General features: G+C 44.2%; 11 non-coding genes across 11 annotated transcripts; all 11 read right to left on the reverse strand.

The window, feature by feature from the left end:
- Positions 1-360: 360 nt before the first annotated feature.
- LOC114489847 lies at positions 361-427 on the reverse strand. Its single transcript, XR_003683921.1, has one exon. It is a non-coding gene; the product is annotated as a small nucleolar RNA SNORD109A (small nucleolar RNA).
- Positions 428-1,067: 640 nt separating this feature from the next.
- LOC114489821 lies at positions 1,068-1,147 on the reverse strand. The gene has a single exon (XR_003683896.1). It is a non-coding gene; the product is annotated as a small nucleolar RNA SNORD115 (small nucleolar RNA).
- Positions 1,148-2,628: 1,481 nt separating this feature from the next.
- On the reverse strand, positions 2,629-2,708 carry LOC114489818. The gene has a single exon (XR_003683893.1). It is a non-coding gene; the product is annotated as a small nucleolar RNA SNORD115 (small nucleolar RNA).
- Positions 2,709-3,820: 1,112 nt separating this feature from the next.
- LOC114489823 lies at positions 3,821-3,900 on the reverse strand. Its single transcript, XR_003683898.1, has one exon. It is a non-coding gene; the product is annotated as a small nucleolar RNA SNORD115 (small nucleolar RNA).
- A 1,695-nt stretch (positions 3,901-5,595) lies between these two features.
- On the reverse strand, positions 5,596-5,675 carry LOC114489820. The gene has a single exon (XR_003683895.1). It is a non-coding gene; the product is annotated as a small nucleolar RNA SNORD115 (small nucleolar RNA).
- Positions 5,676-6,974: 1,299 nt separating this feature from the next.
- LOC114489813 lies at positions 6,975-7,055 on the reverse strand. Its single transcript, XR_003683888.1, has one exon. It is a non-coding gene; the product is annotated as a small nucleolar RNA SNORD115 (small nucleolar RNA).
- A 2,432-nt stretch (positions 7,056-9,487) lies between these two features.
- LOC114489817 lies at positions 9,488-9,567 on the reverse strand. Its single transcript, XR_003683892.1, has one exon. It is a non-coding gene; the product is annotated as a small nucleolar RNA SNORD115 (small nucleolar RNA).
- A 1,284-nt stretch (positions 9,568-10,851) lies between these two features.
- LOC114489816 lies at positions 10,852-10,931 on the reverse strand. The gene has a single exon (XR_003683891.1). It is a non-coding gene; the product is annotated as a small nucleolar RNA SNORD115 (small nucleolar RNA).
- A 1,726-nt stretch (positions 10,932-12,657) lies between these two features.
- On the reverse strand, positions 12,658-12,737 carry LOC114489819. The gene has a single exon (XR_003683894.1). It is a non-coding gene; the product is annotated as a small nucleolar RNA SNORD115 (small nucleolar RNA).
- A 1,761-nt stretch (positions 12,738-14,498) lies between these two features.
- Positions 14,499-14,578, reverse strand: LOC114489815. Its single transcript, XR_003683890.1, has one exon. It is a non-coding gene; the product is annotated as a small nucleolar RNA SNORD115 (small nucleolar RNA).
- A 1,695-nt stretch (positions 14,579-16,273) lies between these two features.
- On the reverse strand, positions 16,274-16,353 carry LOC114489814. The gene has a single exon (XR_003683889.1). It is a non-coding gene; the product is annotated as a small nucleolar RNA SNORD115 (small nucleolar RNA).
- Positions 16,354-22,417: the final 6,064 nt, after the last annotated feature.

Below are 22,417 nucleotides of genomic sequence, written 5' to 3' on the forward strand. Positions count from 1 at the left end.
CCATCAAAGCAAAAGGAGTTATGTTCTAAGACCACAAAGAACTGAAATTGATTCTGGTGTCGTCATTTGATACAGGCAGGCAGTATTCCCTTGTTGTTTACTTCATCACACTTCCTTGTCCCCTCTCAATTCGGTAATTTCAACCACGATTCCAGAAAATATTTCCTGCACACACTTATCTCTCCTACACCTCTCCGCTCCCAGGGAACTGCCTGCAGCCAGTCCTGGGTCATTGTGCACACCTGTTGGCACACAGGGCCTCACTAGCTGGGACAATACAGGTGACGCTGCCACAGAAAGATCCTCAAGCAGAGCCAGGCTCTTGGAGTCTCACTAGTCCTGGTTGAGTGCCACTCATCTGGACCTCAGAATGACGTGTAGAACTAGTCCCTTGGCATCCTCACACAACCGTGCTCTTCCCTGACCCAGACAGGAAGCAAATCCCTAGACACCACGGGCATGGCCATTTTCACACAGAGCTTTCTGAAACTCCAACACGGACCATGACACTCATCACCCACCCAAGTACATAAGGTCGTGGGCGACAGGGTGGAGTACAACTGACACGACACTCACTCAGCATACCATCAGAAAAAATTAGCCGACTTATTCTTATTGCAGAAAGAAGGCAATCTTTGAGTTTTACAGCCCCAGTCCCTAACACTGACAGCCAAAATATTTATTTTCCATCAATGCAGACGTTTGAGGCAGATGAAAAATACCAAAGTCTAAAACCCAGTCTCCCACGTATTTTCATATCACTGGTCACCCTCTAAGACACGACACCCACCCACTCACCTTCAACACAGAGTCTAAAGCCACCACCTTGCCCACGGTCTCCCTGTAAGACACAAAGGGAGAAACAATGAGTTGGAAAAAATGACTTCCGATATGGCGTTCCATGCCAAATGAGGCGGCACCATCAAAGCCAAAGACCATGAGCAAATGTCCATTAAAACATGGAATCGATAGGGTGGAAACATGTGGCTTTTACTCAGAAAACTGCACACTTACCTGGAGGGAAATCACACTCCCCACCATGGTGGCACAAGATTGTCACCTACTCTGGGCCTCAGCGTGAACATAATGAGCATGATTTTTAAGTCATCCTCTCCTTCAGAATGAAGTGAGTTCTCATCATTGACCCAACGGAGGCACAAGCAGGCACCTGTACAGTTGCACATGCGCTCACTCACCAGAGATGTGTCCTGCACCTGATGATAGCAAGGAAGCCAGGGATCTTCACGTTTCCAGTTCTAGAAGAAGCTCTGACAGAGAGCACCTGGGAGACAGAAGCCAAACGAAAGTCTCTTTTGAGTGACACACCTGTATAAAAACAAGTTAAAAGATTTTCACTATAAAGCACACGGAAGTGGTCATGAAAGATGAAGACAACGCACACTGCTCATTCCCGGCCTTAATGCAATGGCTCAGACACAAACACTGGGTGAGGATATTGTTCAGGGTAAACTACAGACGGACGTCACAAGGCACATACGATTCTTTCCAGGGTAACAGGTAAGGGCACACCTTGCATATTGGCAACTTGCTATGATTTAGGCAAATCTCACCCACCATGGAAACGATAAAGCTGGGGCCTACGCACCGGCTGTGAACTTGCACTCCCAAGTTTCCTTTCCCATCTGACCAGATCCAACAAAGAAGTAAATGAGCACTGCCTCACCAGGACACAAAAGAGTCTTCATTACCATGCAAACTGAAGCCACACTGAAGAGCCAACGGTACTTTTCAAGTATGCCAACATCCAGCCGGTTACCTTCTGGGTTAATGCCAAGTTCCACCCAGCATCCTTTATGGCAACCTACCTAGGGGGAGAAAGTGTCAATGGCCCACTGGTGGCCTCATACTGGTGAAGCACAAGATGTCAAAGAAACCGACTGAATGCACCTGATTGTCAAAAGACCACAGTTGTCTGTGGACACGGGGAAACTTCCTGGTTTTGTTGAAGCTCACATTCAGTTATTCCTAAACTCAACAGCGCTGAGCAACAAAGACCTGTGGGGAAAATCACCACTGCACTTCGATCACTAGATGCCACCAGTTTGGTCACTCTTTACATAAAGTTGGCAAAATCCAAGGATGACCATGGTACTTATCACCCTTTGGGGGCATGCATATCGTGGGTAACAAGCTATGCTCCACCTGACGTGACACTTTCAGGGGACCCCACGGAAAACAAAATCAGCCTCTCAGAGTCCAATTCATTACAAATAGGAAAACCTTTGGAGTTTTAAATGCCCCATCACTGGGAACGATTAAACCTAAAATATACCATGCACGCAAATACTGAGGATTAAGACATCTTCCACACAAATGCCTTTACTGCCTGAAAGCCAGCCTCCCGCTTACATTTAGGTTGTCTCTGGTCTCCAGCCAAGACATGAGACATTCACTCACCGCTAAGGCCACAGCCACCACCTTGCCACATGGTCCAACTGCAAGACACAGAGAGAAAAGAAAATGTTGGAAGGACAGGACTCAAGAACTGCCTTCCAGGAGGAACAAGTGGGCACCCTCAAAAGACTACTGCATCCAGAACATGAATCCCACCGCTGTGAATGGGAATCAAAGTCCTAATCATGGTGCCTCAAGTCTGTCACCTACACTGGGCCTCAGCGTGAACATATTGAGCATGATTTTTAAGTCATCCTCTCCTTCAGGGCAGTGTGAGTTCTCATCATTGACCCAATGAAGGCACATGCAGGCACCTTTACTCCTGCTCATGTGCATGCTCACCAGAGATGGTCCTGGACCTGAGGACACCAAGGAGGGCTGGGATCTGCATGTGTCCAGTTCTCTAAGCCTGACATAGAGCACCTGGAAGCTGGACGCCAAATAGAAGTCTTCTTTGAGTGCACGACCTGTAAAAAACAGTTAAGTCAGTTATTTACTGTCTGCGTTATTTATTACCTTACTCTTAGGAATAAAGCTAAAACATTTTTCTCCAGTACATGGTAATGATCATTCCAAAGGAATTAATGAATAATAGAACAAGTAAATGAACAAACAAAAAACTCAGCACTGTTCACAAGAAAGCACAGTAAGCCATTTCTAGGCCTTTCATTGCAAAAGCACACAGCAGTGTTCAAGAATGGTCAACACAAGGCACACTGCTCACCCCTGCCCTTGAAACAATTGGCCACACTCAAAAAATATCATTGCTCAGGGTAAACCACAGGACTCCATGAAGTCACACACAACGTATTCAGAACACAAATATAGGGGCCTCCCATTGTGCTCACCAGCTCTGTACTCATGCACCGACTCACATGACATTTGCTCCGCAAACCATGGAAAATGGAATTAGGCCCCTCCGAGTCTGATTCATTACAGACAGAAAAGAAATCCTTGGACTTTGAAAGGTCCCATTGCTAAACACAGTGGTGAAATTTAGCCTGCATTACTACTGAGGATTAACAGCAGAGAAATGACTGCTGCCAAAAACAGAGGCAACATCAATAACTTTGATGTTGCCTCTGGTATCCACCAAAGACACAATACATCCACTCACCTAAAACATTACCGCCACAGCCACCACCTTGCCACATGGTCTGCCTGGAAAACATAAGAGAAGAGAGAAACAAGGAGTTGGAAAGATTCACTATGACAAGACCCTCTGTGAGGTACAAGGCGGCACCATCAAAGCCCGTGACCACGAGAAGGCCATGTTCACAGGAAGTGATCAGACACAGGCATGTGGGGTTCCCACAAGAAATTATATGTATCCAGAACCCGAACCCCACATCTTTGTGGGAAATCACACTCCCCAAAATGGTGCCACAAGTCTGTCACCTACACTGGGCCTCAGCGTAATCGAATTGAGCATGAGTTTTAAGCTATCATCTCCTTCAGGGCAGGAAGAGTTCTCATCATTGACCCAATGCAGGCACATGCAGGCACCTGTACATCTGCACAAGCGCACACTCACCAGAGATGGTTCCCAGAGGTGAGGACACCAAGGAGGGCTGGGATCTGCACGTTTCCAGTTCTGGAAGAAGCCTAACATGCAGCACTGAAAAAGGACAGGAGCAAAAATCTTTTTTTCAGGTAAATGACCTGAAGAAACAGGAGAAAAGACAGCCACTTGAACTATTTATTCCACGAATAATGAACCTGAACTAATGCACATTTGGATTCGGTGGTAATGGTCATGCCAATGATGAAAGAATGAACATATAATAACTAATTGGTCACACTCAGAACACCAGGCAAAGACTACTGCTCAGAGTAAGCCACAAAAGGACACCCTGAAGTCCCACACAAGTCACTCTGGGGAACCCAGGTATCAGGACGCCTCCCACTGTGCTCACTTACTATATTCTAGGCAAACCGCACCACCAGGGAAACTTGCACAGGAGCCTAACTACCCACTGTGAACTTGCACTTCCATGTTCCCTTTATAACAAAAACTACATGAGTGATTCCTCACTAGACACGGATGGGACACATCAATCAGGTGTACTGAAGTATAAGTGATTATACAACAGTGATATTCAAAAATACGCCCCATGCCGAGTCTCTCACTATTGTGCTGAAACAAATGTCTATGGGGCATCCTGTTGGGGTGTGCATGTTTTGATGTAACGGAGCCACACACTCTATACACTGTGACAGTAAATGACAAACTTGATACTGTTTGAAGTAGAGTTATGTCTTTCGTTGGGCCACATTCATAGCCATCCCGAATGGCATGTGGCTCGCAGGCTGTTGACCCGACACTCCTGGTCAGGGTGACCCTACTGGAGGAAAAGCCCTATCCCTGGCAAACAAGTGGCCTGTTTTCAGGGACGCACAAAAGGTCGAAAGACCTGTAGCATCCCACTGCAATTACTTAAGCCCGTGAATCCATACATGGACATGATGACGCATTAATGTCTTGTCTACGCCCACAATGAGCCCCAAAGTCAACAGTGCTGGGCATCAAAGGCCTGTGGGAAAGGACCTCTGGTGCACATCAATTTCAGGAAGCTATCGTCATAGTCATTGTTACACAGTGTTGGGAGATCCCAACACTGACCATAATATTATTATCCATCCAGCATGTGAGACTGTGGGTATCAGGTTGGGTACAAACTTATATGACACTTGCTCAGGAACTCATAAACAAACAAACAAACAAACAAACAAACAAAAAACCACAACACTCTTCTCAACTTTATTACAGATAGAAAAAAAACCTTTTAGTTTTAGAGTTTCAGTCCCTAACACTGACCCATCAAAACATTTATTCTACATCAATACCAAGGTTTCAGGAAGCCTCCGACTTACTTTCATGTTGTGCCTGGTCTCCATGCAAGACCACATGTACCCACTCAGCTTAAACAGTAAGGCCATGGCCACCACCTTGCCACACGGTCTGCCTGCAAGACACAATGAGAGAAACAAGGAATTGGAAAATTTGGCTTCTAGTACAGCCTTCCATGAAGATCAAGGTGGCAACCTCAAAGCTTACGAACACGAGTATGCCGTGTTACACAAAAGCAATGGGGTGCAAGCAGGTGGGATTCCCTCAACAAAATGCTGCTTCCAGAAGCCACAGTCCCCATCATGGTGCCAAAAACTGTTGCCTACACTGGGCCTCAGCGTGAACATAATGAGCATGATTTTTAAGTCATCCTCTCCTTCAGGGCAGTAGGAGTTCTCATCATTGACCCAATGCAGGCACAGGCAGGTATTTGTACACCTGCACATGCGCACACTCACCAGAGATGGTCCTGCATCGGAGGACACCAAGGAGGACTGGGATCCACACAAGTCAGTTCTGGAAGAAGCTCTGTTGGGCTTCTGGGAGCTGTAGGCCAAACAAGTCTTCTCAGGAACAATGACCTGGAGAAAGAGGAGAAACACCTGTCTAAATCACGCTATTATGTCACTCTTGGGACTGAACTAATACAAGGTTCTCTTTTTTATGTGATAATGATCATTTGAAAATTAATACATTAATAAATAAAGAGAAAGATAAAAAAAAAAACCCTCCAAAAAGCACACGGAACCAGATGCTACCTTGTGGTGTAAAATGAACGCAAGTAGAGATTAAGTGGTGTTTTTAAACTATTCTAAACATCAACCTTTTCACCAACTATATACCATGATTTAGGACAACCTAACTGGAAACAAAACACTACCAATGGCACATCAGCAACCTCCTTTTGGTGAAGAGCAAGGTATGAGGTAAAAGAACCAAACAAGAACAACCAAATTTACCAGAAGCCTATGAATCTGTCAATGGATATGGTGGAATCTTATCATTTTGTTGAAGCTTCATTATTTAGTCTAAAATTCAACAGAGCTTGCCAACCGCCAGCAGGAAAAATTGCAACACTTCTATCTCTGGACTCCACCAGCATGGTTGTATTTTACTCAAAGGTTTGGTGAAATTGTAACACTAATACAGACAGTGATCACCCATTAAGCACATGAGGATTATGCCTAACCAGCTGGAATACAACTGACATTGACACTTCTTCAGGGATCAGTGGACCGAGCAAGTGGCCTCCTTAGAGTCCTCCAGCATTAGTACCAGGAAGGACACCTCTGAAGTTTGAAGTTCCCATTCCTAAAACTGCCTCATTGAGAATGTAGCCAGCTTCAGTGTTGAGGGCAAACCTGCACATAAAAGTCTTTATGGCCTGACTACAAGCTTCTCCTTCCTTTTAGTTGTCTCTGGTCTCCATCCAAGACAAACACCCCACTCACCTTCTACATAGAGGCCAGCACTACCACGTCACCCATCGTCTCACTGCAAAACACAATCAGAGAAACATAGATGGAAAGTTTGCATCCTGCATGGCCTTCCAGGAGACACGAAGGGGCACCAATTAAAGGCCATGACCATGAGCGGGCGATGTTCATAGGGAAGAGATGGGGTGGAAGCACATGGGATTCCCTCAAGAAAGGTGCTACCTCCAGAAATCATGGTACCCCATCATGGTGCCACAAAGTGACACCGACTCTGACCTCAGCGTAATCCTGTTGAGCATGATTTTTAAGTCACCATCTCTCTTCAAAACAGTATGAGTTCTCATCATTGACCCAACGGAGGCACGCTCCTGACATCTGGACACCTGCACGTCATATGCTCACCAGAGATGTTTCCTGGAATGGAGGACACCAAGGAACACTTGAGATGTGTGCTTCTCCAATTCTAGAAGATGCCTGACAAGAGAGCAAACTGGTAACTCTAGGACAAACAAAACTTTTTGGAAAATGACCTGAAGATGAGAAAGGCAGTCATCTAATCTATTTATTCTGTCATTATCGGGACTAAAGCCAATGAATGTTGGTCTCTTACGTGGTAATAATCATTCAACATAAAATAATAAACAGATCACTTACATAAAAAAGAAAAACCAAGGCAAGAATGGAAAAGAACAAATGAAGGCAAAAGAAACAATAACGAAACAAGGCAAAAAAGGCTCACAACACTGAAGCAACCACACACACAATAAAACCACTCCCGTAACTCTCTCTACAAACACATCACATTCATCATGACAATGAAGACCACGCATGTGGCTCATCTCTGGTGCTGAAACAATAGGTCAGTGACAAAGCACAGGGCTAGCCTTGTTACTATGAGTAAACCACAACTAATGCTATGAAGTCACCCACAATTTAAATTGGGGAACCCGTACCTGCACACCTCCCATCGTGTGCACTGGCTTATCTGAGGCAAACCTGCTCACCACAAAATTTTTCAAGCCAGAGCCTAAGCACCAGCTACGGACTTGTACTTCAAAGATCCCCTTTATGCCCGACCAACGCCCAAGTGGCCATGCTAGTGATTCCTCTGTGATTACACACCTGGATCGCCACTTTGGTGAAAACGAAGTGAAATACCACTCAACAGTGATTTTGAACTATTCTCAACACGATGCACACCCCCCACTGGGGAAATGCAGGTGTCTACGTGCCCTGGTTTAAGACAACCTACCCGGAGAGGAAATACTACCAATGGCACATCAGTGACTAGACTTTGGTGAAGCACAAAGGGTCACAAAAAAACCAATCCAGATCAGACAAGCTTACAGAAGAGCATGAACAGATAAGTGATACAAAGGTGGGCAAAGAGCTAGATAGATAGTAAAATGAAAAACCAAAGCAATAGAAGACAGCACAGTTACAACTGAAGACACACAAAAAACCCAGTAACGTTATTTTACCACAAAACACATAGCACATCTCCCGGAAGGTGAAAACATGCATACTGGTCATTCCAGCATTCACACATAGGGTCACAGGCAAAATGCTGGGGGAGCCCTACTGCTAAGGACAGAACACACAAAGACACCAGCAAGTAGCATGCAATTTACTCTGGGGAGCACAGAAATCTGGACGCTTCCCATGTGGCTCCCTTGCTATATATTCTAGGCAAGCCCCTCCCAACATGGAAACTTTCCTGCTGTAGCCTAAGCACCAGCTATGAACTTGCACTTCAAAGGTCCCTTTCACATCTTACCACATTCACCCAGAGGTCAGACAGGTATGTCCTCAAGGGTACACTACTTCATTTTATGTTGGAATGATACTCTGGTAAAGACACACTCAGCAATTTATATATATTCTCAACATGGTGCCCATCACCTATTATGCAAATGCTGTTGTGTACCTAGCACATAGAGGGTGACCTAACCAGAAAGGAACACTGCCAATCGGACATCAGTGACCTGATTGTGGTGAAGCACAATAGGTCAAAAAACCAATCGATCACAAGGAAATTTACAGTAGCCCACGCATCTCCCAATGGACATGGTGAGGCCTTGCTATTTCATCGAAGCTTCACTGTTCAGCCGAAACTCAACAGTGCCTGCCAAGGAAGACCCACGGGAAAATATCACTATGCCACTTCAATCTATCGACTGCATAGGAATGGTTGTTTTTTACAAAGTTTTGGTGAAATTCCAAAGTAATTAAGATACTGATCATCCATTCAGCAAACTAGAAGTATTGCTACTAAGCTGTGCACAAACAGACCTCATACCAGTTCAGGATCCAATAGAAAAAGAAATTGCCTCGCCCACACTCTACAATCACAAACAGGACACCTTTGGAGTTTTAAGGACCGACGTATAAAACTGACGTTCATAAAAAAATCAGCCTGCTTCAGTGTAGAGGGTGAAGCAGCACAGAAGCCTTTGGTGCCTGACAACAAGCTTCCCCTCACTTTCCAGTAGTCTCTCATCTCCAAACACAAAACCCCACTCACCTTCAACATGAGGGCCACGACCACCACGTCCACCACCGTCTCTCTGTAAGACACAAGAGAAACAGTGTTGGAAAGACTGGCCTCATATGTGGCATCCTGTGATGAATGAGGGGGACCGTCAAAGGTGCCAGCCACAGCAGGCCAAGTATATGCAGCAGTGATAGGGTAGAGGCATGAGGATTTTTCTCACAAAATTTCCCATTGCTCTGGAGGGAAATGGCACTTCCCCCATCATAGTGTCACAATACTGTCAGCTGCTCTGGGCCTCAGCGTGAACATATTGAGCATGATTTTTAAGTCATCCTCTCCTTCAGGGCAGTATGAGTTCTCATCATTGACCCAACAGAGGCACATGCAGGCATTTGTACACTTGCACATGCGCACACTCACCAGAGAATGTTCCAGGAAATGAGGACACCAAGGAGGGCTGGGATCCACACATGTCCAGTTCTGGAAGAAAGCCGGCACACAGAGTCAAAAATGCTCCAGGCCAAATGAAAATCTGGACTCCTCCCATTTTGATCACTTTCTATATTTTGGCAAACCCCTCCCAATATGGAAACTTTCTGTGTGGCACCTAAGCAACAGCTACGAACTTCTACTTCGAACTTCCCTTTCATGTCTGACCACATCCACCAGGAAGCAAAGCAAGCATTTCTTCATGAGACACACTGCCTGCCTCGTTCTTGTGCAAGATGACGTAAAGATAAAACAGAAAGTTTCAAATATTCTCAACAGCATGCTTATCACAGTCTCAGCAAATGCAGCTTTCTATCTGCCACAGTGAAGGGTAAACCATTGAATGCACATCAGCACCCTCATTTTGGTCACGCACAAGAGGTCAGAGAAGCAATCAAACCAACGAAATTTACAAAAGCCCAAAGTCTGTCAATTCATATGGCGAAGCCCTACTGATTTGTGTAACCTACATTATTTAGCTCAAAACTCTACACTGCTTGCGAACTAGGACCCATGGGAAATGTGACGCCACACTTGAATCTCCGTACTCCATGGCATAGTTACTTTTTACCCTAAGGTTTGGTGAAATTTGAACATTAAAAAATATTAAGTTAATAATCCAGTAAAAATGAGGATTATGGGTAACAAGGTGGGACACAACTGATATCCCACTTGTTCAGGGTCCCATGGAAAAAGAAAATGATCCCCGTAGATTCCAGAACTACAAATAGAAAGGACGCCATTGGAGTTTAAAGGTCCCATTCCTAAAACTAAAGTTGTAAAATATTAGCCTACATCAATATGCAAGTCACAGAAGTACAGAAATGTCTTTATTGCTCGACAATGAACCTCCTGCATACTTTCATGTTGTCTCTGGCCTCCTCCAAGACAAGACACTCACTCACCTTCATCATCGAGGCCATGGTCACCACCTTGCCAGCGGTCTCCCTGCAAGACACAAGAAACAAGCAGTTAGAAAGCCTGTCCTTGGGTATAGCCTTCAGTGACAAACAGAAGGGCACAGCCATAGCTTACGATGACAGCAAGCCATGTTCTCAGGGGAAGTGATGGGGTGCAGAAGCGTGGGATTCTCTCTCAAAAAAAAAAAAAGGTGCTTCCAGAAATAACAGTTCCCATCAGGGTCCCACAAAACTGTCACCTACACTGGGCCTCAGCGTGAACATATTGAGCATGATTTTTAAGTCATCCTCTCCTTCAGGGCAGTATGAGTTCTCATCATTGACCCAATGGAGGCACTTTTCTGACACTACCCAGTTGCACATTGTGCGCTCACCAGGGATGTGTCCCGGAACTGGGGATACCATGGTGGATGAGCTGGGGATCTGCACATGTCCGATTCTGGAGGAAGCCTGAAATGAAAGAGAGCCACAAATGGACTATGTAAAATGAAAATCTTTTTTGAGAAAACGACCTGGAAAAGAGTAAAAGACATTGTCTAAAATGTTAATATCCCGTCAATAATGGAACTGGACTGAATGCATACTGGTCCTTTCAGAGCTAAAAATCATTTGAAAAACCAATAAATGAATGAAAGAATGAGTACATGAGTGTATAAATAAATGAATAGCAACAAAAACACAGGGTCAGGAACCCATGAGAGATTCCAACAATGTTGATGCAAGAACACATACAAACACAAAACCCAGCCTCTTGTGTTCCGCTATATAAACATGTGGGATTTCTAATGAAACTTGAAGACAGCCCAGTCTGCTCCTCCCTGGTGCTGAAACCCTGGGTCACACACCAAACACTAGACAAGACCCAGTGCTGGGGGTAGAGCACAGAATGACACCGATGGTTTAGACCACGGAACACAGATATCTGGACACCTCCCATTTTGCTCCTTTGAGTATGTATCTACACTAATTCCACCCGTCATGGAGCTTTCAAGCCAGAGCCTCAGCTCAGCTGTGAACTTGCCCTTCACCATTCCCTTCTGAATCTGACCACATCCCTCACAAGTTATGCAAGTGTCTACTGACTGGAAACACAACTATCTGGTGCTTGAATTTGATCAAGTTGAAGTAACAAGTGAACATCATACGGTGATTTTAACTAATATCCACCTTGAGTCTATCACTTTTTGTACCCATCTGGATGTTTATCGGGTATCATTCAGGCCACAGCAGAGGACTAATTTTGGTGAAGTATATGAGGACAAATACATACTGTACAGTCACATTTTTGGAGCCCTATAATTATTGTAAAGGAAAACGTGTAACCTTAATTGTTTGTCAAAGAGCACAGTCAGATGAAAACACAACAGTGCTGGGCAATGAAGGACCATAGGAGAATAATTTTTCCTGTACTTCAAGCTCTGGATGACACCACAGTGATCAATTTTTACACAAGCTTTTGTGAAATTACAACAGGCTATGGTATGATCCCCCATTAATGATGTAAGCGTTCTCGGTAGCAGGCTGTGTACAGACTGACATGACACTTGCTCACGTTCACATAGAAAAATAAAGTTGCACGTGTAAGAATCCAATTCATTACAGACAGGAAGGAAACAAATCTTTGGAGTTTTAAGGCCTCATCCCTAAGGACTGCCAAACACAAAACTGAGCCCGCATCAACACTGCAGGTGACCGGAGCACAGAAGCATCTCTTCATTGCCCGCCTGGAAGCCAGCCTCCCACTCACGTTCGAGTTATCCCTCGTCTCCACCCAAGACAACAGACATCCACTCACCTTCACCATTACAGCCACGGCCAACGCTGGGCAACAAGGACTCACTGCAAGAGACAATGTAAACAAAACTAGTTGAAAAGACTGCCCTCTTGCATGGCCTTCCATGTTGAATAAGGGGCACCATCAAAGCCTGAGACTACAGCACACTGTGATTACGGGGAAGTGCCGGGGTGCAGGCACATTGGATTCCCTCATAAAACTTGTGCCTCCAGAAACCACTCTCCTCGCCATGGTGCCACGAGGCTGGTGCCTACACTGGGCCTCAGCGTGAACATATTGAGCATGATTTTTAAGTCATCCTCTCCTTCAGGGCAGTGAGAGTTCTCATCATTGACCCAGCAGAGGCACAGACAGGCATGTGGATAACTCCACATTCAGTACACTCACCAGAGACGTATCGTGGATCAGAGGAACCCAAGGTGGACTTCAGATCCACACCTTTCCAACAATGGAAGAATCCTGACAGAGAGCACCCTGGATGCCCTAGGCCAACCAAGTGTCTTCTTTTCGAACTTGACCTGGAGAAAGAGGATTAAGACAGGGGACTACATCACTTATTCCTTCACTCTTGGAAATGAACTAATGCATGTTTCCGCTTTCTGCAGTAATGGTCATTCCAAAATAAAATAATGAAGAGACAAATGAATACAGAAAGAAATAACAAAGGGAGAGAGGGAAGAAGGAACAGTAGAGGGAGAGAGGAAGGGAGAAGGGACTGGAAGGAAAATATGAAGGAAGAATGAACAATGAAATGAGTCTAAAGAGGTTCAAGACCACTATTGAAGAGCACATCAGCTAAAGCCCATACTATAATTTTCACTATAAACACACAGCTGTCATCATTAAACATGAAGATAACGCAGAAAACTCCTCTCACATTAGAACAATGGGTCTCACACAAACACTGGATGAGTCTTGTTGCTTAGGATAGAGCCCAGCATGATTCATGAAGTCTCATGCACTTTACTCTGAAGTACAGAGATACCAGGACACCTCCCAGTGTGCTCACATGCTATATAATAATCAAACCCCACCCACCATGGAAACTTTCAGCCAAAGCCTACACAGCAGGTAAGAACTTGCACTTCAAAATTCCCTTCCATAGCTAATTACCTGCCTAAAGAAGCCAGGCAAGCATCTCCTTACCGGACACACAACTGAATGCCTCATTGTCATCAAAGTGAAGACACAACTGTGATTCTGAAACTTTCTTAACTCTGTGTCTGGCACTGCGGATGCAGCTGCGTGTCCCTATGTGGCATCACTCATGAGAGGAGAAACTCACAATGGCACACCAGCGGCCTGTGTTCCAGGATGCACAAGAGGCCAACAAACGAAGAGAACATACCAAACTCTCAGAAGCCCACAGTTGCATGATACATAGTGACACATTATGGCTTTATAAAAACCACATTCACATTTAGTCAAATCAACAATTTGAGGAATGAAAGTGCATGGGAAGAGATTTTCACTGCCCCTCAAACTGTAGACGTCACTGATTTGGTCATTTTTTACACATTTTTGTGAAATTCCAACATTGACCGTGATATTAATCTGGCATTACAGATATGAGTATTATGGGTATCTAGCTGTGCAGAAATGGTTCAGGATGCCACACACACACACAAAAAACTAGCCCTCTTAGAGTGGGATTCATCACAGAAAAGGTGGAAATCTGACATTTTGAAAGCCCCAGTCCTCACGTGCTTTTCAAATACACCTTCAATTATTACTGATGTGTAAGTCAGCATGCTAAAGTCTTTACTGTCTGAAAGGTAGCTTCACACTTACTTTCATGTTGTCCCTGGTCCTCATCCAAGATGAGACTTCCACTTTCCTTCAAAATTAAGTCCACTGTCAACACTGTACAACATGATCTCCCTGCAAAACACAAGGAGAGAAATAAGGAGTTGGAAAGTTTCGCCCCTGCATGCCGTTCCATGAGGCACAAGAAAGCACCATTACAGCCTATGATGATAAAAGGCCATGCTCACAGGGAAGAGATGGGGTGCAGGCACATGCGAGGGATTCCCTCAAGAAAATGCTGCCTCCAGAAAAAACACTCTCCTTCATGGTGCCAAAGATTGTCGCCTACACTGGGCCTCAGCGTGAACATATTGAGCATGATTTTTAAGTCATCCTCTCCTTCAGGGCAGTATGAGTTCTCATCATTGACCCAATGCAGGCTCATGCAGGCACCTGTACACCTGCACATGCGCACACTCACCAGAGATGGTCCTGGACCTGAGACCACCAAGTAGGGCTGGGATCTCCACGTGTCCACTTCTGGAAGAAAGAAGCCTGACAGAGAGTGCGTGGGCAAGTCTAAGGCAAACCAAAGTCTTCATTTAAAAAGTGACCTGGAAAAACAGGAGAAAGACAGCTATCTGAACTCTCGATTCTCTCTCTTTGGCACTGAAGGCAATGCATTTTACTCCTTTCTGTGCTAATTATCACTGAAAAAATGAATGCCCAAATAGATAAGTAAATAATAGAGTAAGAACCAAGTGAAAACTCAACTTTCATTTTAAAACTCATGCATAAAAAACTAATCCTAAGATTCACTATAAAAACACACAAAACTTGTCACAAAAAGGTGAAGACGATGCATTTTCCTATCCCAGGTGCTAAAACAATCCTCCAGGGAAAACACTGGGTGAGCCAATTGCTCAGGAAAGATCACAGAATGACACCATGGAGTCACATGATTCTTGTTCTAGGGAACATGGATATCAGGACACCTTCTGTGTGGCTCACTTGCTATATCCTAGGCAAACACCTCCCAACATGGATATTTTCAAATGGGAGTCCAAGCACCAGGTACAAACTTGCAATTCAAAGGTCCCTTTCATATGTGATCACATCCCCCCAAAAGCCATGCAGAAGTATCCTCAATCGCACAAAAATGCAGCACCACTTCGGTGAACATCGAAGTCGAGCAAACATACAACAGGGATTTGGAAATACTCTCAACGTGGTGCCTATCATCCGTTGAGAAATGCAGAAATCTATGTAGGATGGCTGAGGGAAACCTAACTGGAAAGGAAACACTATCAATGGCAAACCAGCCACATGACTTTCGTGAAACTAAGAGGCCCAAAGATCCAATTGAGGACAACCAAATTTACAGAATCCCACAAATCTGTCAGTGGACATGGTAAAGCCTTATTGTTTTGTTAAACCTACACTATTTAGTCCAAGACTCAATAGTGCCTGCCACAAAGACTCACAGGAAAACAGCAATGTAGCCCTTTAACTGTTGGACTCCTTGGAATGGTTATTTTTCATGAATGTGGTAAAACTCTAACACTAAGCAAGATATTGATCATCTGGAAAGCATGAGGATTCTGGGTAAAACGCTGGGATATAACTGACATCACACTTCTTCACGGTCCCATACAAGAAAATGGCCCCCTTGGAGTCCAGTGTTATAAATTGGAAGCACACCTTTGGAATTTAAATGTCCGATTCCTACAACTGAAAGTTGTAAAAAATTCAGCCACCTTTAATACTGACATTAAAGCAGTACAGAAAAATATCATTACTGCCTCAAAACAAGCTTCCTTTTATTTTCACGTTGTCTCACATCTCCAGCCAAGATAAATATCCCACTCACCTTCAACTTAAAGGGCATGGCCACCACCTTGCCCAAGGTCCCCCTGGAAGACACAATTAGAGAAACACGGAGTTGGAAAAGACAGGCCTCGTGTACGGCCTCTCATGATGAACAAAAGGGCACCGTCACAGCCCATGAGCTGGACCGGGCCGTGTTCACTGGAACGATCAGGTAGAGGCACAAGGGATTCTTTCTTCAAACTGCTGACTCAGAAATCACTGACCCCATCATGGTGATATAAGTTTGTCACCTACACTGGGCCTCAGCGTGAACATATTGAGCATGATTTTTAAGTCATCCTCTCCTTCAGGGCAGTATGAGTTCTCATCATTGACCCAATGCAGGCACAGGCAGGCATTTGTACACCTGCACATGCGCACACTCACCAGAGATGGTCCTGGATCTGAGGACACGAAGTCGGGCTTGAGATTGCCTGTTTCCAGTTCTGGAAGAACACCGACGTGCAGAGCGAGAGCTGCTGCGGGTCAAAGAAAATCTTTTTTGGGAATTGCCCTTGAAAAAAAGGAGTGAAACAGCCATCAGAAACATTTATTATGACAATTCTGGGAACTTAAGCTAATACATGTTGCTCTTTTCTGTGGTGATGATCATTCCAAAGATGGAGGGAATCAAAGAATGAATGAATATGTACACAAATAAATAACAACATAAAGAAAGTGACTCAACGAAAGGCTTAACAATGTTCACTCAAGCACACACACACAAAACCAGTCTTATGTATTTCACTACACACACACACACACACCACTGGTAATGAAAGGTGAACACAATGCATACTGCTTATTCACAGCCTTTCAACAATGGGTCACACACAAAATACTGGGTGACTCTATTACTCAGCGAAAAACAAAGAATGACACCAAGAAGTCACATGCAACTTTCTTAATGGAACACAGGTATCTGGACACCTCCTATTTGTTCACTTGTATTCAAGGTGAAACCTACCCACCACGGAAACTTTCAAGTGACAATCTAAACCGCAAAAGATTATTACTGCATTTTAATCAGTGGATTCCACTTGAACAGTATATTTTTAAACAAGGTTTTGTGACATTCCAACACTGACTGTGATACCCGCCCATTAAGCACATGAAAATTATGGGTACCAATATGGTATGTGAAAGATAAATGGTTTCAAAATAATAATCTAGCTTTCACCTAAAGGAATTAACAGGGATACAGGTAGAGCTCATTAATCCTTGTCAGGCAGTAAAGAAATAACAACAGAAAACATACAAAGAACTCTGAAGGTCTACTTTGAGTCAGGAGAAGATAGCTAAAGAGCCATAAAACTTTGAGGAACAAACTTACTTCCTTCTTGGACCCTTATCATTTAATTTAGGGCATTCTAAACAAAGCAGGTTTCACAGGATTTTACAAATTCTTTCTTAGAGCTGATAACCTGTGGAACCGCCCTTTCCAGTACAGGGTGGCGCCCACCACCAGCATTTTTTCAGGCTTAAGTCATTGTTTCAGGCTTAAGTCAGGAAGGGGAAATAAGGCAGCCAAGAGATTAGGAGACTTCTGGAAAACAGAATGAGGACTCAGGTTATGTCAAAGAGGAGGGACCAGAGTCCATCACCCCCTTTTGCTGTAGTCCCCCAAGACCTTCCCTGGGGCCTCCCCATGATCATGCCTGTCTTAGGTTGTTCCCCCCTTGGGGAATCAAAAAGACCCCAAAAGTCCAAACAATGTCAGTAAGAGTAAAGCTAGAGGCCTCAATCTTCATTATAATGTTACAGGAATCAAATCACGGGCATAAAAGCAAGCATACAGACCAATAGAGAAGCTGGAAATAAACCCAGAAAAGCATGGTCAATTAATCTTCCACAAGGGCATCGAGTACAAAATAGGGAATATCTCTTCCAAAAATAGTGCCAAAAAACTGCATATCCACGTACCAAAAAAAAAAAAAAAAAAGGGGGGGGGGTGGGGGGTGGGGATGGGAGAGAAAAAGACACATATATTACGACATCCACAACAAATAAAGTCAAAGACTTTGAGTTTAACACCTGAAATTGTAAACATAGGAAAAAAGCAGCTTGATGTTGGTTGAGGCGATTTTTTTTTTTTGAAAGGACACGAAAAGAAAAACTGAACTGGCCTACACAGCAACGAAAACAATAAACACGATGAAAAAGCAATATATGGTATGGTAAAATATATACGCGCTTGTGGCCCAACACGGTGGTGGCGCAGGTGGACTTGGACCTCGCCCCCTCAGAAGAATACGTCAAATGTACGTGAGTATTTCGAGAAAAATCCCCGAGAGGCACTATAGCCCAGCGAACACGGCACAATAACCAAATCACCGACCTCGCCTAGAGAAGGCCAGCAACCCAGGCCGGAATGAACAGATGAGCACAGGTAAGCGCCCCTGTGGTATTTCCCCTGGACTTGGATAGAACATAGAAGCTCAACCCAGGTTCCCCGGGCCTCAGCACAGCTAAAGAACTCGTCCCCAGCCACCCCCAAAAGATCTACTCCAAGCAACAGCAAGCCAGACCCACCACGTGCGCACAAGAAGCCGCTCACTTGGGAGAGCATGCCAGCAGGTGGTAGCTGCTTTGCGCTCCCTCCTTGCTGCGCAGGTCTCGGCTTCTCGAAAAAGCACCAACAGAATACCGCAACACCCACCTAGCCGCGCGCCCACCCCGTCCAGCGAAAGTGCGGGAATGCAGGGACACAGCCGTCTCAAAGACATGGCGGCCACAGGAAGAGGAAGTGAGGCGCTTCTGCGCGCCAATCCTGCCGGAAGTACCTACCCAGGCCGAGAGAGAGCTGGGAAATACCCAAGAGACCCTGGTTCCGCGCAGGCGCACAAGGCTGCCCGAAAAGCAGGAAGAGGCGGGGCTAGTAGAGCCCGGAAACTGATTGCACAGGGCCTGCCTAGAAGGCTGCTCCTACTGAGGATGTTTTAAACACTAGGGTGAACTCCGCACTTCCTGAAGAGGAAGAGCATCCCGTAGCCTGCAAGGACCAGTAGTGCCCCTAAGAAAACGGACCTGGCCAAGCTCCAAGGAAACCAAAAACCCAAATGTAAATGATAGAGGCCCCGATGTTCATTACAGCGTTATTCACTATTGCCAAAATGTGGGAGGTGACAAGTGCCCAACAATACATGTGTGGATAAAGATGAGGCACATCTAAAAGATGGAACATGACTCGGCCTTTAAATAAAAGGAAATTTTACCCCTTGCAACTGCATGGATGGACCTATACAGTATAGTAAGAGACACAGTCACGGAAAGACACAGACCATTTCAGTTACATGTGGGGTCTAAACAACAATAGAAATGAACAAACACAACAGGAACCGACTCATACCTACACAAAACAGACTGATGGCTGTCAGAGGGGTTTGGGGTTGTACATCTGGGTGGAAAAGGTGAAGGACTGAAAAAGTGAAAATTGGCGGTCACAAAATAGCTGTGGAGATGTAAAGTACAGCATTAGGAATACAGTTAACAATATTTTAGTGACTAAGGTGCTGGGGCTACTAAACATATACATGTCCAGCCACTATGTTGTACACCCTATACTAATACAATATTGAGCTGTAATCTAGAAAATAAAAATCACTTAATACTACACAGCACATAAAGAAATCTTTGTAGATCTCTCCAGAGCAGCTGAAAATAACCCTTAGGCTAGCTCATCTTATTTGGGGAAAAAAGATATATACAGACTGATTTTCAGTCCTCCCAGAAGTTCTAGATACAGCCTAACAGGGCTTTGAGTCCCAGAATTACAAAAGGATAGGACCGACATTCTTCAACATGAAATCAAAAGTAAGTTGGTATCTACAACATTGGAGTTTCACTTCCATTAGTAGCATGACTTTTTCTATTCTCCTTTTTCCAACTTACTAGGGCATCTACTGTCCAATCTAATGTTTTTATTCTAAAGGCACTGTATCTCTTTCCCAAATTTGCTATGTCAACATGTTCTTTGGTCTCAGTCATTACTGCTTCCAAAGCTGTATTTTGAATAGCCTGAGTCAGTCCTACATCCCCTCCCAAGAACGGCAGCCATGCTGGGTGTCAGAGTAATTTTTTTGTCATCAAATGTCCTCCTGACCCAAACAAAACCACCTCCCTTATGCATCTATCTCATGCTGAACTTGTATCCAGAAATGCCATCCTTAAACCCTGTTCCAGAATGGTTTGGGCTTTTGGCAAATGTAGTGAAATCAGTTGGAGTAGTTTACATTGTGCCTAGAATGGAGGCCACCAGCTCTCCTCCTCAGGCGTCTTTCTCTAACACAACAGGAATAGACACCAGTCAGACAGGAGAACTGCATCTCAGGGACACTATTCCTAATAATAATAATAATAATAATAATAATAATAATAAAAACCAGGAAGCTTCTAATTCTATTGGGTTTTACATCCACAAGCAAAAACATATCTGATCTCAACGCTGTGGCTGAAATTCTCAGGACCCCTACGTATTCCTAGTTGAAAAATAATTTCAAACTATGACACATTGAAAACCTGACATCATGTGACAGAGTTGAAGCTGTCTCCTTGGGCATTTAGACCCAAACAAATAGGGTTCAACAGAAACGACAGCTTTGAGCCCTGACTAGTGTGGCTCAGTGGATTGAGCACCAGCCTGCCAACCAAAGTGTCATGGATTCGAAAGCCAGTCAGGGCACAGGCCTTGGTTGCAGGGTAGGTCCCTCAGTGAGAGGCTCATGAGAGGAAACCACACATTGATGTTTCTCTCCCTCTCTCCTTCCCTTCCTATAAAAATAAGTAAAATCTTTTTTGAAAAATTAAATATATCATTGAATCATAACACTTGGTCAACTTTCAACTAAGCAAGCTTAGGTGGGAAGTACAATTCTGATAAGGGTCATGTCATGTACATCACTCGTAGAGAGGAGCCTATCATAATGTACAGGTCTGAAAGAACAGGCCTCCATTCCCTAGAAGAAAGTTTCACTAGGTTGAAGGTTTATTTGGGATTTCAAAATCAGTAAAGGCAGCCTTAATCCACGTAATGGTACATATCCTGGAAGTCATATTTTCTGCTACGTACAAGGTAAAAAAAGGGACATGTAATTTCTTAAGATTATGAGAAGCAAGCATCCAAACTGGTTCATACAAAAGGATCACTCAGTTGAAGGGGGACAAACAGAGGGGAAAAGAGTATCCCCACAGGACATTATCTGACCAGGAGTAGAATTTTTACTCTCATGAGGTTATGAAACCCCTCCTCTCTCCACTATCTGAGATTGTCACCTCTGCTGGGCCCCCCTGGAAGCCTATTGAGCATGACTGTTCTGCATTACATCTTTAAAGGCAACATCTGATCATCCACTTAAACAGCAGCAGCTCCACTCCTGGAACTCCCTTCTGCTGATATCTCCTACAACGAAAAGCATCCTTCATTGCGGGTCCCAAGTGCACCAAATGTCTCAGATTTACTGTAGGACAATCAGGGACTTCGTGGTGCACCAAGGGGAGTGGGACAAAAAGGTCACCTTTCCCAATGGCTTCTGTCTGAGGACAGGATTAGGGGAATAGTCAACAATGAATGCTACATGCCCTGCTGGGTACGGATCAGTGGGTTGGGTGTCAACCTTAAAAGTAAAACGGTTGCCAGTTTGATTCCCAGGCAGGGCATGTGCCTGGGTTGTGAGTTCACTCCCTGGTTGGGGTGCAAACAAGAAGCAGCCAATCAGTGTTTCCAACATCGTTTTGCTCCCTCTTTTTCTTCCTACCATCTCCTGTATCTAAACATAAATAAAATATCTTTTAAAAAGATGAGTACTACATCTCTTGTGTCCAACTTACTCAGGTGTCCCTGTGTTCCCTGCATGAGGAATTTTGGTTCTCCTTAGAGAGAGAAGGCTTCACTCCTTTGTATATACACCACTGACACACCAAACAGTCAAGTCAAAGAGACCAAGACACCCTGGCCTCAAGCATATTGTCAGGAGTTTTTATATAGAAACAAAACCTTACCATTAACCAGTCCTACCCTATACCTTCATGAAAGCAGAGCAGAAAAACACAGCCTCACTCACAGCACGGATTTTCCCCTTAAATAAAAACAGGAACATATCAGGTATCAGGCTGCTTAGAATTTTAATTCAGCCTCACATATGGGCAAAACACATGTCCAAATCTCAATCTTTTTGGTCCACTTCCTAAGGTCCTTCTGTTGTAAGTGGTTGATTTATGATATCCAGTTACCACAACACTTTATACCAAATTCAAAATAATGTACCAGATATAATTCATCTACATATGGATTTAAATATAACCAATTCTACACCATAGAAATAGTAACAAGGAATCACAAGAGTTCTCAATTTAAAGCAAAACTCAGGTACAAAAATAAAGTTTTTCCCCTGAGTCTTGTATCTT

This window comes from Phyllostomus discolor, chromosome 12, assembly GCF_004126475.2.
Source record: "Phyllostomus discolor isolate MPI-MPIP mPhyDis1 chromosome 12, mPhyDis1.pri.v3, whole genome shotgun sequence".
Lineage (NCBI taxonomy): Eukaryota > Metazoa > Chordata > Mammalia > Chiroptera > Phyllostomidae > Phyllostomus > Phyllostomus discolor.